The 11,227-nt window shown below is 39.3% G+C and overlaps 1 non-coding gene across 1 annotated transcript; it reads right to left on the bottom strand.

Moving 5' to 3' along the window:
* Positions 1-10,827: 10,827 nt before the first annotated feature.
* On the bottom strand, positions 10,828-10,930 carry LOC132502253 (U6 spliceosomal RNA). The gene has a single exon (XR_009534447.1). It is a non-coding gene; the product is annotated as a U6 spliceosomal RNA (small nuclear RNA).
* Between the last annotated feature and the right edge of the window lie 297 nt (positions 10,931-11,227).

The raw sequence follows: 11,227 nt of genomic DNA, 5'->3' as shown, positions 1-11,227 counted from the left end.
TTGTTTATAAAATACTGCTTAATATAAAAGGAACTCCAAAGAAATTACAATCACTCCTTAAAACTGAAATAGAAAGCACTTAAAAATTCATGAATGTAAAATAAAGTATGCTTCAATAAAAATTGTGTGCTGAGCCAACTTGTACTTTAGAACAGAACTTGGAGTGTTCTGTTTATATCTAAATGAGCCCCTAAAACAGAAAATTTTAATTTTAAAAGTATCTCCTAAAGTAACAATACATATATTTCCTCTAATTAATCAACAAATATATAATGAGGATCAATAGTGTGTTCTGCAGTATACTTCTAATTTGTTATTTACCTGAGCTGGTAAACTTACCACACTTGTGGTGGTAGGTGTAATGTGAAAAAAATATTCATGTGGCCCAAGACATAGCATAGAATTAAGGGTTATTTTAGGTATGAGTAGTATTTCTCAACAAAGTCACTATTGATATTTTGGGTGAGGATATCCTTCTTAGCGTGGGACTTCAACTTTGTATGACATTAATCAGCCCTGACCCTGTAGAACTTCACGATGATTGGAACATCCACAATGGCCCTTGGAAAATGTTATCTGGCAATACAGCCTCGAGCTGAGATCTGCTGATATGGAATAGGGGCTGGCAAAAATTTTTCTGTAAAGAGCCAGATACTAAATATTTTCAGGTTTGTGGGTCACACAGTCTCTGTTACAACTACTCAACACTTCTGTTGTAGCAGAAAGCAACTGTAGACAATATGAAAAGTGGTGACTGTGTTCCAGTAAAAGTTTATTTGCAAAAGCAGGTGGTGGGCAGAGTTTGCCTTTGGGTTATAGTTTGCCAACCCCTTTGTATGTACTGCAAGTCTGCCAATTTCAACATAAAGAATGCTTGAAAACAATCAGGAGTGTGTCAATTAGGAGGGTTTGGGGCTGCAAATAATATGAAAACATATCTACTGTTTCTAAAGACAGGATAGTTTCAATCTTGGCTAATTGAACGTATTATTGTCATAAAATACCCAAGTGGCTTCCTTCTTTCTACTCTGTTATCCTTAGCTGTGGTCATTATTTCTTCTCATTGTCACAAATGGATGCAGCAGTCACATGTAGTTATAGTAATGCACAGGGAAGGATAACATGCCTGGTCTGTTCCCTAAGAAAACCTTTCCCAGAAGTCCTTAGCTGACTTGCTGTTAGATCTCATTTGGTGACAAACCCAAACTTAAACTATGAAATGGCAAAGTGGAAATTCCAATCATGTGGAATTCCGCATAATTGCCATGGAAAAAGACTATGATTCTTTCTTGGGCTGGAGAAGGATCAAGCCCTAACTCAAAGCTGTGGATATACAATATTTGAATGAACTGAGATTGTGTTTGAAAGAAAGAGCAGCAAGCTTTGAGGGATTAGTGGAGGAAAATGTCTGTGAGATGCAGTATTTTCCATATCAGTTATATTATAATTTATACCAATGCTATTTGAGGCCATTTGTTTCCCTCTGTTTTTTATCTAGTCAGAGGGAGTATTCATGCATGCCTATCTTTGGTCAGAAGAGAGAGAGGAGCATGAATCAAGGTTCTACCCATTGATTACAGGTAATCTCTCTCTAGTATTGAAGAGACAATGTAGAGTCATACTTCCTGTTGTGAGGTCCGTAATACCAGTGTGTGAAAGAGAGTATTTAAATTTGGTTAACAAAGATTACTTGGTAGTCCTTAAGGAACATCTTCAATAAGCCCCCAGATAATCATACCTAGTTAGTGTGTCATATGGGTTTGTATTATAAAAACTGAAAATAGTTGGTTGAAAAGCATTCTCACTGAAATGTTGTAATTATTTTAGTGTTAAAGGGAATATAGAAGACTATCTGTTTCTTTTTGGCTCACAAACATGCTGCCCTATAATTTCAGATAAAGCAGGTGATTTGCCAAGAGAATCATTTGGATGGCTGGAAAGTAAATATATAAGTAGAAACTGGGTTTACCACTTCCTGTGCTATGTTCCCTGCGTTACATCATGACATTCCTGCAGCAAAGTGCCTTCTCGAAAGACCTTATGTTTGTCAGTAGGGATGGCTCTAATTCAAGTTCTAATTTTTTTCCTGGAGTTCTTCCTGAATTTTGAGCTCTTCAAGCTGTTAGTATTCAGGTTGAACAAATGCCCTTAGATGCACCTATGTTTACTTTAGTGATTTTGAAGAGTGACACAGTAATGTTTTGTGGGTAAATTTGTTCAGGAGGCCTTGTTTTGCATCTCCCTCACATCACATCAACCTCTTTTATGCCAATCATTACTTATGTGTTTATTAAAAAAATTAAATTCTCAGTACTGTCCTCAAGGATTCCAACATTCTAATGCGATAAAGAAAAATGAATGAACAATTAAAATAGAGTGTGATTTAGGGCACACTAGAGGGAAGCATAATGTGCTCTGAGAACAAGAGTGGGTCTGAGCAGGTCAAGGAATGATGCCTGAGTTGAGCTTCAAAGGATAACTGAGAGTAAGTCAAGGGAAGAAAACAGGGAAGGAGCTTCCCTGTGGAAGGAATGACATGGCCAAGGTTTAGAGGTATCAGAGAACATAATATATTTGGAGAACAACTAGCAGTTCACTAAATCTAGAGTTCATAAAAACTTAATATGCAAGGTGGATGAATGCTGAGTAATGAGTCAACACTGAAGGACAGTAAATATAATTGGAACTTTATCCTTTTGCAGTGGAAGTCATTAGAGGCTTTTCTATAGACAGTGACCTGATGTAATTTATATTTTGGAAAAAAAAACCCACTGCAGATTAGGGGAGGAATCAGAGGGGCTAAGACTGAAGGCAACATGACCAGTCAAGAGGCTTCTCAATAATCTAAGGAAGAAATAATGAGAGCCTTGTGCAAGGCAGTAGTGATGGAGAAAAAAAAAGTGATATTTATGAAATATTAGAGGTAGAATTTATTTGACCTGATGAGTGCTTTGATGTAGGAGGTAAGGGAAAGGAAAGGAATTAAAAATGACTCCTAGATTTCTGACAGGACTTGATGGATAGTGAGTGGTTCTACTCATTGACATATGACAAAGGAGTTGGACCAGTTTGGGGGGGGAACTGATGAGTTCGCTTTTTTTTTTTTTCCTCAAGAAAAGAAGGAATATTTATGGGGTCATACTATGTCTACAGTAGCATCCAAGGTACTATAAATTTTGTCATATTTCATGGAAAACACTAACTTCATAGACTACATTGTTTGATTCTCAAACATTAGTTTTCCTCTTTTTTAATTGGTTACTTCTTTCCTTCTATCTCTCTCTCTCTCTTTCTCTCTGCCTTTCTCCCTCCCTCACTCCACCTTCCTCTCTTTCAAAGAAAGATGATGACTTCTGCAATTCCTTTGAAATAAGTACACTTAGGAACCTTATGTTTTTTACAACTTTATTGGAGTATAATTGCTTCACAATGGTTAGTTTCTGCTTTATAACAAAGTGAATCAGTTATACATATACATCTGTTCCAATATCCCTTCCCTCTTGCATCTCCCTCTCTCCCAACATCCCTATCCCACCCCTCCAGGCAGTCACAAAGCACAAATCTGATCTCACTGTGTTATGCGGCTGCTTCCCACTAGCTATCTACCTTATGTTTGGTAGTGTGTATATGTCCCTGCCTCTTTCACTTTGACACAGCTTACACTTGCCCTCCCCATATCCTCAAATACATTCTCAAGTAGGTCTGTGTCTTTATTCCTGTTTAACCCCTAGGTTCTTCATGACATTTTTTCCCTTAAATTCCACATATATGTGTTAGCATACGGTATTTGTCTTTCTCTTTCTGACTTACTTCACTCTCTATGACAGACTCTAGGTCCATCCACCTCATTACAAATAGCTCAATTTCGTTTCTTTTTATGGCTGAGTAATATTCCATTGTATATATGTGCCACATCTTCTTTATCCATTCATCTGATGATGGACACTTAGGTTGTTTCCATCTCAAGGCTCTTGCAAATAGAGCTGCAATGAACATTTTGGTACATGACTCTTTTTGAATTATGGTTTTCTAAGGGTATGTGCCCAGTAGTGGGATTGCTGGGTCATATGGTAGTTCTATTTTTAGTTTTTTAAGGAACCTCCATACTGTTCTCCATAGTGGCTGTACCAATTCACATTCCCACCAGCAGTGCAAGAGTGTTCCCTTTTCTCCGCACCCTCTCGAGCATTTATTGTTTCTAGATTTTTTGATGATGGCTATTCTGACTGGTGTGAGATGATATCTCATTGTAGTTTTGATTTGCATTTCTCTAATGATTAAATATGTTGAGCATTTTTTCGTGTTTGTTGGCAGTCTGTATATCTTCTTTGGAGAAATATCTATTTAGGTTTTCTGCCCATTTTTGGATTGGGTTGTTTGTTTTTTTGTTATTGAGCTGCATGAGCTGCTTACATATTTTGGAGATTAATTCTCTGTCACTTGATTCATTTGAAAATAGTTTCTCCCATTCTGAGGGTTGTCTTCTGGTCTTGTTTATGGTTTCCTTTGATGTGCAAAAGCTTTGAAATTTCATTAGGTCCCATGTGTTTATTTTTGTCTTCATTTCCATTTCTCAAGGAGGTGGGTCAAAAATGATCTTGCTGTGGTTTATGTCATAGAGTGGTCTGCCTATGTTTTCCTCTAAGAGTTTGATAGTTTCTGCCTTACATTTAGGTCTTTAATCCATTTTGAGCTTATTTTTGTGTATGTTGTTAGGGAGTGATCTAATCTCATACTTTTACATGTAGCTGTCCAGTTTTCCCAGCACCACTTATTGAAGAGGCTGTCCTTTCTCCACTGTACATTCCTGTCTCTTTTATCAAAGATAAGGTGACCACATGTGCGTTGGTTTATCTCTGGGCTTTCTATCCTGTTTCATTGATCTATCTTTCTGTTTTTGTGCCAGTACCATACTGTCTTGAGTACTGTAGCTTTCTAGTATAGTCTGAAGTCAGGGAGCCTGATTCCTCCAGCTCCATTTTTCATTTTCAAGATTGCTTTGGCTACTCGGGGTCTTTTGTGTTTCCATCCAAATTGGGAAATTTTTTGTTCTATTCTGTGACAAATGCCAGTGATAGTTAGATAGGGATTGCATTGAATCTGTAGATTCCTTTGGCTAGTAGAGTCATTTTCACAATGTTGATTCTTCCAGTCCAAGAACATGGTATATCTCTCCATCTCTTTGTATCATCTTTAATTTCTTTCATCAGTGTCTTATAATTTTCTGCATACAGGACTTTTGTCTCCTTAGGTAGGTTTATTCCTAGATATTTTATTCTTTTTGTTGCAGTGGTAAATTGGAGTGTTTTCTTGATTTCACTTTCAGATTTTTCATCATTAGTGTATAGGAATGCCAGAGATTTCTGTGCATTAATTTTGTATCCTGCTACTTTACCAAATTCATTGATTAGCTCTAGTAGTTTTCTGGTAGCATCTTTAGGATTCTCTATGTATAGTATCATGTCATCTACAAACAGAGACAGCTTTACTTCTTTTCCGATTTCGATTCCTTTTATTTCCTTTTCTTATCTGATTGCTGTGGCTAAAAATTCCAAATCTATGTTGAATAAGAGTGGTGAGAATGGGCAACCTTGTCTTGTTCCTGATCTTAGTGGAAATGTTTTCAGCTTTCCACCATTGAGGATGATATTAGCTGTGGGTTTGTCATATATGGCCTTTATTATGTTGAGGAAAGTTCCCTCTATGCCTACTTTCTGCAGGGTTTTATCATAAATGGGTGTTGAATTTTGTCAAAAGCTTTCTCTGCATCTATTGAGATGATCATGTGGTTTTTTCTCCTTCAATTTGTTAATATGGTGTATCATGTTGATTGACTTGCATATATTGAAGAGTCCTTGCATTCCTGGAATAAACCCCACTTGGTCATGGTGTATGATCCTTTTAATGTGCTGTTGGATTCTGTTTGCTAGTATTTTGTTGAGGATTTTTGCATCTATGTTCATCAGTGATATTGGCCTGTAGTTTTCTTTCTTTGTGACATCCTTGTCTGGTTTTGGTATCAAGGTGATGGTGGCCTCATAGAATGAGTTTGGGAGTGTTCCTCCCTCTACTATATTTTGGAAGAGTTAGAGAAAGATAGGTGTTAGCTCTTCTCTAAATGTTTGATAGAATTCTCCTGTGAAGCCATCTGGTCCTGGGCTTTTGTTTGTTGGAAGATTTTTAATCACAGTTTCAATTTCAGTGCTTGTGATTTGTCTGTTAATATTTTCTATTTCTTCCTGATTCAGTCTTGGCAGGTTGTGCATTTCTAAGAATTTGTCCATTTCTTCCAGGTTGTCCATGTTTTTGGCATAGAGTTGCTTGTAGTAATCTCTCATGATCTTTTGTATTCCTTCAGTGTCAGTTTTTACTTCTCCTTTTTCATTTCTAATTCTATTGATTTGTCTTCTCCCTTTTTTTCTTGGTGAGTCTGGCTAATGGTTTATCAATTTTGTTTATCTTCTCAAAGAACCAGCTTTTAGTTTTATTGATCTTTGCTATCATTTCCTTCATTTCTTTTTCATTTATTTCTGATCTGGTTTTTATGATTTCATTCTTTATGCTAACTTTGGGGTTTTTTTGTTCTTCTTTCTCTAATTGCTTTAGGTGCAAGGTTAGGTTGTTTATTCGAGATGTTTCCTGTTTCTTAAGGTGGGATTGTATTGCTATATACTTCCCTCTTAGAACTGCTTTTGCTGCTTCCCATAGGTTTTTGGTCGTCGTGTCTCCTTTGTCATTTCTTTCTAGGTATTTTTTTTTTTTTATTTATCTGTGATTTCTTCAGTGATCACTTCGTTACTAAGTAGTGTATTGTTTAGCCTCCATGTGTTTGTATTTTTTTTACAGATCTTTTCCTGTAATTGATATGTACTCTCATAGCATTGTGGTCAGAAAAGATACCTGATACAATTTCAATTTTCTTAAATTTACCAAGGCTTGATTTGTGACCCAAGATATGATCTATCCTGGAGAATGTTCCATGAGCACTTGAGAAGAATGTGTTTTCTGTTGTTTTTGGATGGAATTTACTATAAATATCAATTAAGTCCATCTTGTTTAATGTATCATTTAAAGCTTGTGTTTCCCTATTTATTTTCATTTTGGATGATCTGTCCATTGGTGAATTTGGGGTGTTAAATTCCCCTACTATGAATGTGTTACTGTCAATTTCCCCTTTTATGGCTGTTAGTATCTGCCTTATGTATTGAGTTGCTCCTATGTTGGATACATAAATATTTACAATTGTTATATCTTCTTCTTGGATCGATCCCTTGATCATTATGTAGTGTCCTTCTTTGTCTCTTCTAATAGTCTTTATTTTAAAGTCTATTTTGTCTGATATGAGAATTGCTACTCCAGCTTTCTTTTGGTTTCCATTTGCATGGAATATCTTTTCCATCCCCTTACTTTCAGTCTGTATGTGTCTCTAGGTCTGAAGTGGGGCTCTTGTAGACAGCATATATATGGGTCTTGTTTTTGTATCCACTCAGCCACTCTGTGTCTTTTGGTGGGAGCATTTAGTCCATTTACATTTAAGGTGATTATCGATATGTATGTTCTTATTCCCATTTTCTTAATTGTTTTGGGTTCGTTATTGTAGGTCTTTTCCTTCTCTTGTGTTTCTTGCCTAGGGAAGTTCCTTTAGCATTTGTTGTAAGGCTGGTTTGGTTTTGCTGAGCTCTCTCAGCTTTTGCTTGTCTGTAAATGTTTTAATTTCTCTATCAAATCTGAATGAGATCCTTGCTGGGTAGAGTAATCTTGGTTGCAGGTTTTTCTCCTTCATCACTTTAAATATGTCTTGCCAGTCCCTTCTGGCTTGCAGAGTTTCTGCTGAAAGATCAGCTGGTAACCTTATGGGGATTCCCTTGTGTGTTAGTTGTTGTTTTTCCCTCACTGCTTTTAATATGTTTTCTTTGTATTTAATTTTTGAAAGTTTGATTAATATGTGTCTTGGTGTATTTCTCCTTGGATTTATCCTGTATGGGACTCTCTGTGCCTCCTGGGCTTGATAAACTATTTCCTTTCCCATATTAGGGAAGTTTTCAACTATAATCTCTTCAAATATTTTCTCAGTCCCTTTCTTTTTCTTTTCTTCTTCTGGAACCCCTGTAATTCAAATGTTCATGTGTTTAATGTTGTCCCAGAAGTCTCTGAGAATGTCCTCAGTTCTTTTCATTCTTTTTTCTTTTCTCTGCTCTGCACTAGTTATTTCCACTATTTTATCTTCCATGTCACTTATCCGTTCTTCTGCCTCAGTTATTCTGCTATTGATCCCATCTAGAGTATTTTTAATTTCATTTATTGTGTTGTTCATCATTGCTTGTTTCATCTTTAGTTCTTCTAGGTCCTTGTTAAATGTTTCTTGCATTTTGTCTATTCTATTTCCAAGATTTTGGATCATCTTTACTATCATTATTCTGAATTCTTTTTCAGGTAGACTGCCTATTTCCTCTTCATTTATTAGGTCTGGTATGTTCTTATATTGCTCCTTCACCTGCTCTGTGTTTTTCTGTCTTCTCATTTTGCTTATCTTACTGTGTTTGGGGTCTCCTTTTTGCAGGCTGCAGGTTCGTATTTCAGGTTGTTTTTGGTGTCTGTCCCCAGTGGCTAAGGTTGGTTCAGTGGGTTGTGTAGGTTTCCTGGAGGAGGGGACTAGTGCCTGTGTTCTGGTGGATGAGGCTGGATCTTGTCTTTCTGGTGGGCAGGTCCACGTCTGGTGGTGTGTTTTGGGGTGTCTGTGGACTTATTATGATTTTAGGCAGCCTCTCTGCTAATGGGTGGTGTTGTTTTCCTGTCTTGCTAGTTGTTTGGCATATGGTGTCCAGTATTGTAGCTTGCTGGTCGTTGAGTGAAGCTGGGTACTGGTGTTGAGATGGAGATCTCTGGAAGGTTTTCACCATTTGATATTATGTGGAGCTGAGAGTTCTCTTTTGGACCAGTGTCCTGAACTTTGCTCTCCCACCTCAGAGGCACAGCACTGACTCCTGGCTGCAGCACCAAGAGCCTTTCAACCACCCGGTTCCTCAATTTGGGATGATTCGTTGTCTATTCAGGTATTCCACAGATGTAGGTACATCAAGTTGATTGTGGAGATTTAATCTGTTGCTCCTGAGGCTTCAGGGAGAGATTTCCCTTTCTCTTCTTTGTTTTGCACAGCTCCTGGGGCTCAGCTTTGGCTTTGGCCCTGCCTCTGCATCTAGGTTGCCGGAGGGTGTCTGTTCTTCGCTCAGACAGGATGGGGTTAAAGGAACAGCTGATACGGGGGCTCTGGCTAACTCAGGCCTGGGAGAGGGAGGGGCACGGTTGCGGGGTGAACCTGCGGCGGCAGAGGCTGGCGTGATGTTGCACCAGCCCGAGGTGCGCTGTGTGTTCTCCCGGGGAAGCCATCCCTGGGTCCCGGGACCCTGGCAGTGGCGGGCTGCACAGGCTCCCCAGAAGGTGGGTGTGGATAGTGACCTGCGCTCGCACACAGGCTTCTTGGCGGTGGCAGCAGCAGCCTTAGCATCCCACGCCTGTCTCTGGGCTCCGTGCTTTTAGCCGCGTTTTGCGCACGTCTCTGGAGGTCCTTTAAGCGGCGCTCTGAATCCCCTCTCCTCATGCACCAGGAAACAAAGAGGGAAGAAAAAGTCTCTTGCCTCCTCGGCAGCTCCAGACTTTTTCCCGGCCTCCCTCCCGGCCAGCCGTGGTGCACTAACCCCTTCAGGCTCTCTTCCCGCTGCCAACCCCAGTCCTCTCTCTGCGCTCTGACTGAAAGCCAATACCCGAGCCTCAGCTCCCAGCCCCGCCCACCCCGGTGAGCAGACAAGCCTCTCAGGCTGGTGAGTGCTGGTTGGCACTGATCCTCTGTGCGACAATCTCTCCGCTTTGCCCTCCGCACCCCTGTGGCTGCGGTCTCCTCCGCGGCTCCGAAGCTTCCTCCCTTCCGCCACCCGCAGTCTCCGCCCGCGAAGGGGCTCCTAGTGTGTGGAAACCTTTCCTCCTTCACGGCTGCCTCCCACTGGTGCAGATCCCGTCCCTATTCTTTTGTCTCTGTTTATTCATTTTTCTTTTGCCCTACCCAGGTACGTGGGGGAGTTTCTTGCCTTTTGGGGGGGTCTGAGGTCTTCTGTCAGCGTTCAGTAGGTGTTCTGTAGGAGTTATTCCACGTGTAGATGTATTTCTGGTGTATCTATGGGGAGGAAGGTGATCTCCGCATCTCACTCTTCCGCCATCTTCCCCGGAAGTCTGAGTTCACTTTTAAGCATGTTGACTTTGAAGTGTTTGGAAAACTAGTATTAATAAATAATTGCTTATAAGAGGCTGAAGCCTGAGAAGGAGCACTGAGCTAGAGAAATAGATTTGGGAGCTTTCAACATAATGTGAACTACTGACATGAATGAGACCACTCAGAGACTGTGTGTAGAGCATGGAAAGGCTAAGAACAGGTTGCCAAGAGGGTAGAGGAAGACCAGGAGAGAGTGGTGTCCTTGAAGCCAAGGAAAGAGTACAATGTTAATATTGTCAAATACTGCTCAGAGGTCAAGTAAGATAAGAACTGAAAAGGGGCTACTGGATATTTTGAGGTGATAGATTTATCTTTATTTAGATAAGGTATATGTGACCATTATGTAAGTTGAATATATATGGATAGGTATACATATAGTGAAAATGTATATATTTAGTGGAAATATACATAATTATGTATAATTTAGGAACTGCCATAAATCCCATCACCCAACAGAACTATTGCTAAAATTGTTATGTGTGTCTTTCTAGATTTTTTCCTACATGTAAATATATTCTTTATCTAGATATATGTCTATATATAACAAAATGAGTTCCTACTATAAAAATATGAGACACTGCATGAATTTGCTTGTCATCCTTGTCCAAAGACCATGATAATCTTCTCCACATCTTTCCAATTTTAGAATATAAGCTGGGGAAGCACACAACGTCCATTGAATTAAGCAACTAGGAGATCATTTGTAAATTTGCAAGGCTAATTTCAGTGGAATGGTGATGGTAGGAGCCAGATTGTGTGGGATGGGAAATGGGTAGGCAGTGAGGAAATTGAACAAACATTGTAGACCGCCGTCTCAAGAAACCAGACTGTGAAGGGAGAGGGAAGTAGAAGATGTCAAGAAAGGAGTAGGATGGAGAGTTTTTTTTTTTTCTTTTGTATTTTCAGTTTTTACTTGGACAAGGTCTTCCCACTGACTAGAAGGAGCCAGCAATCAGGGATGAA

Source organism: Mesoplodon densirostris, chromosome 14 (assembly GCF_025265405.1).
Source record: "Mesoplodon densirostris isolate mMesDen1 chromosome 14, mMesDen1 primary haplotype, whole genome shotgun sequence".
In the NCBI taxonomy this organism is placed as follows: Eukaryota; Metazoa; Chordata; class Mammalia; order Artiodactyla; family Ziphiidae; genus Mesoplodon; species Mesoplodon densirostris.
The sequence above is the reverse complement of the archived record's forward strand: the minus strand, read 5'-3'. Positions and strand labels throughout refer to the sequence as shown.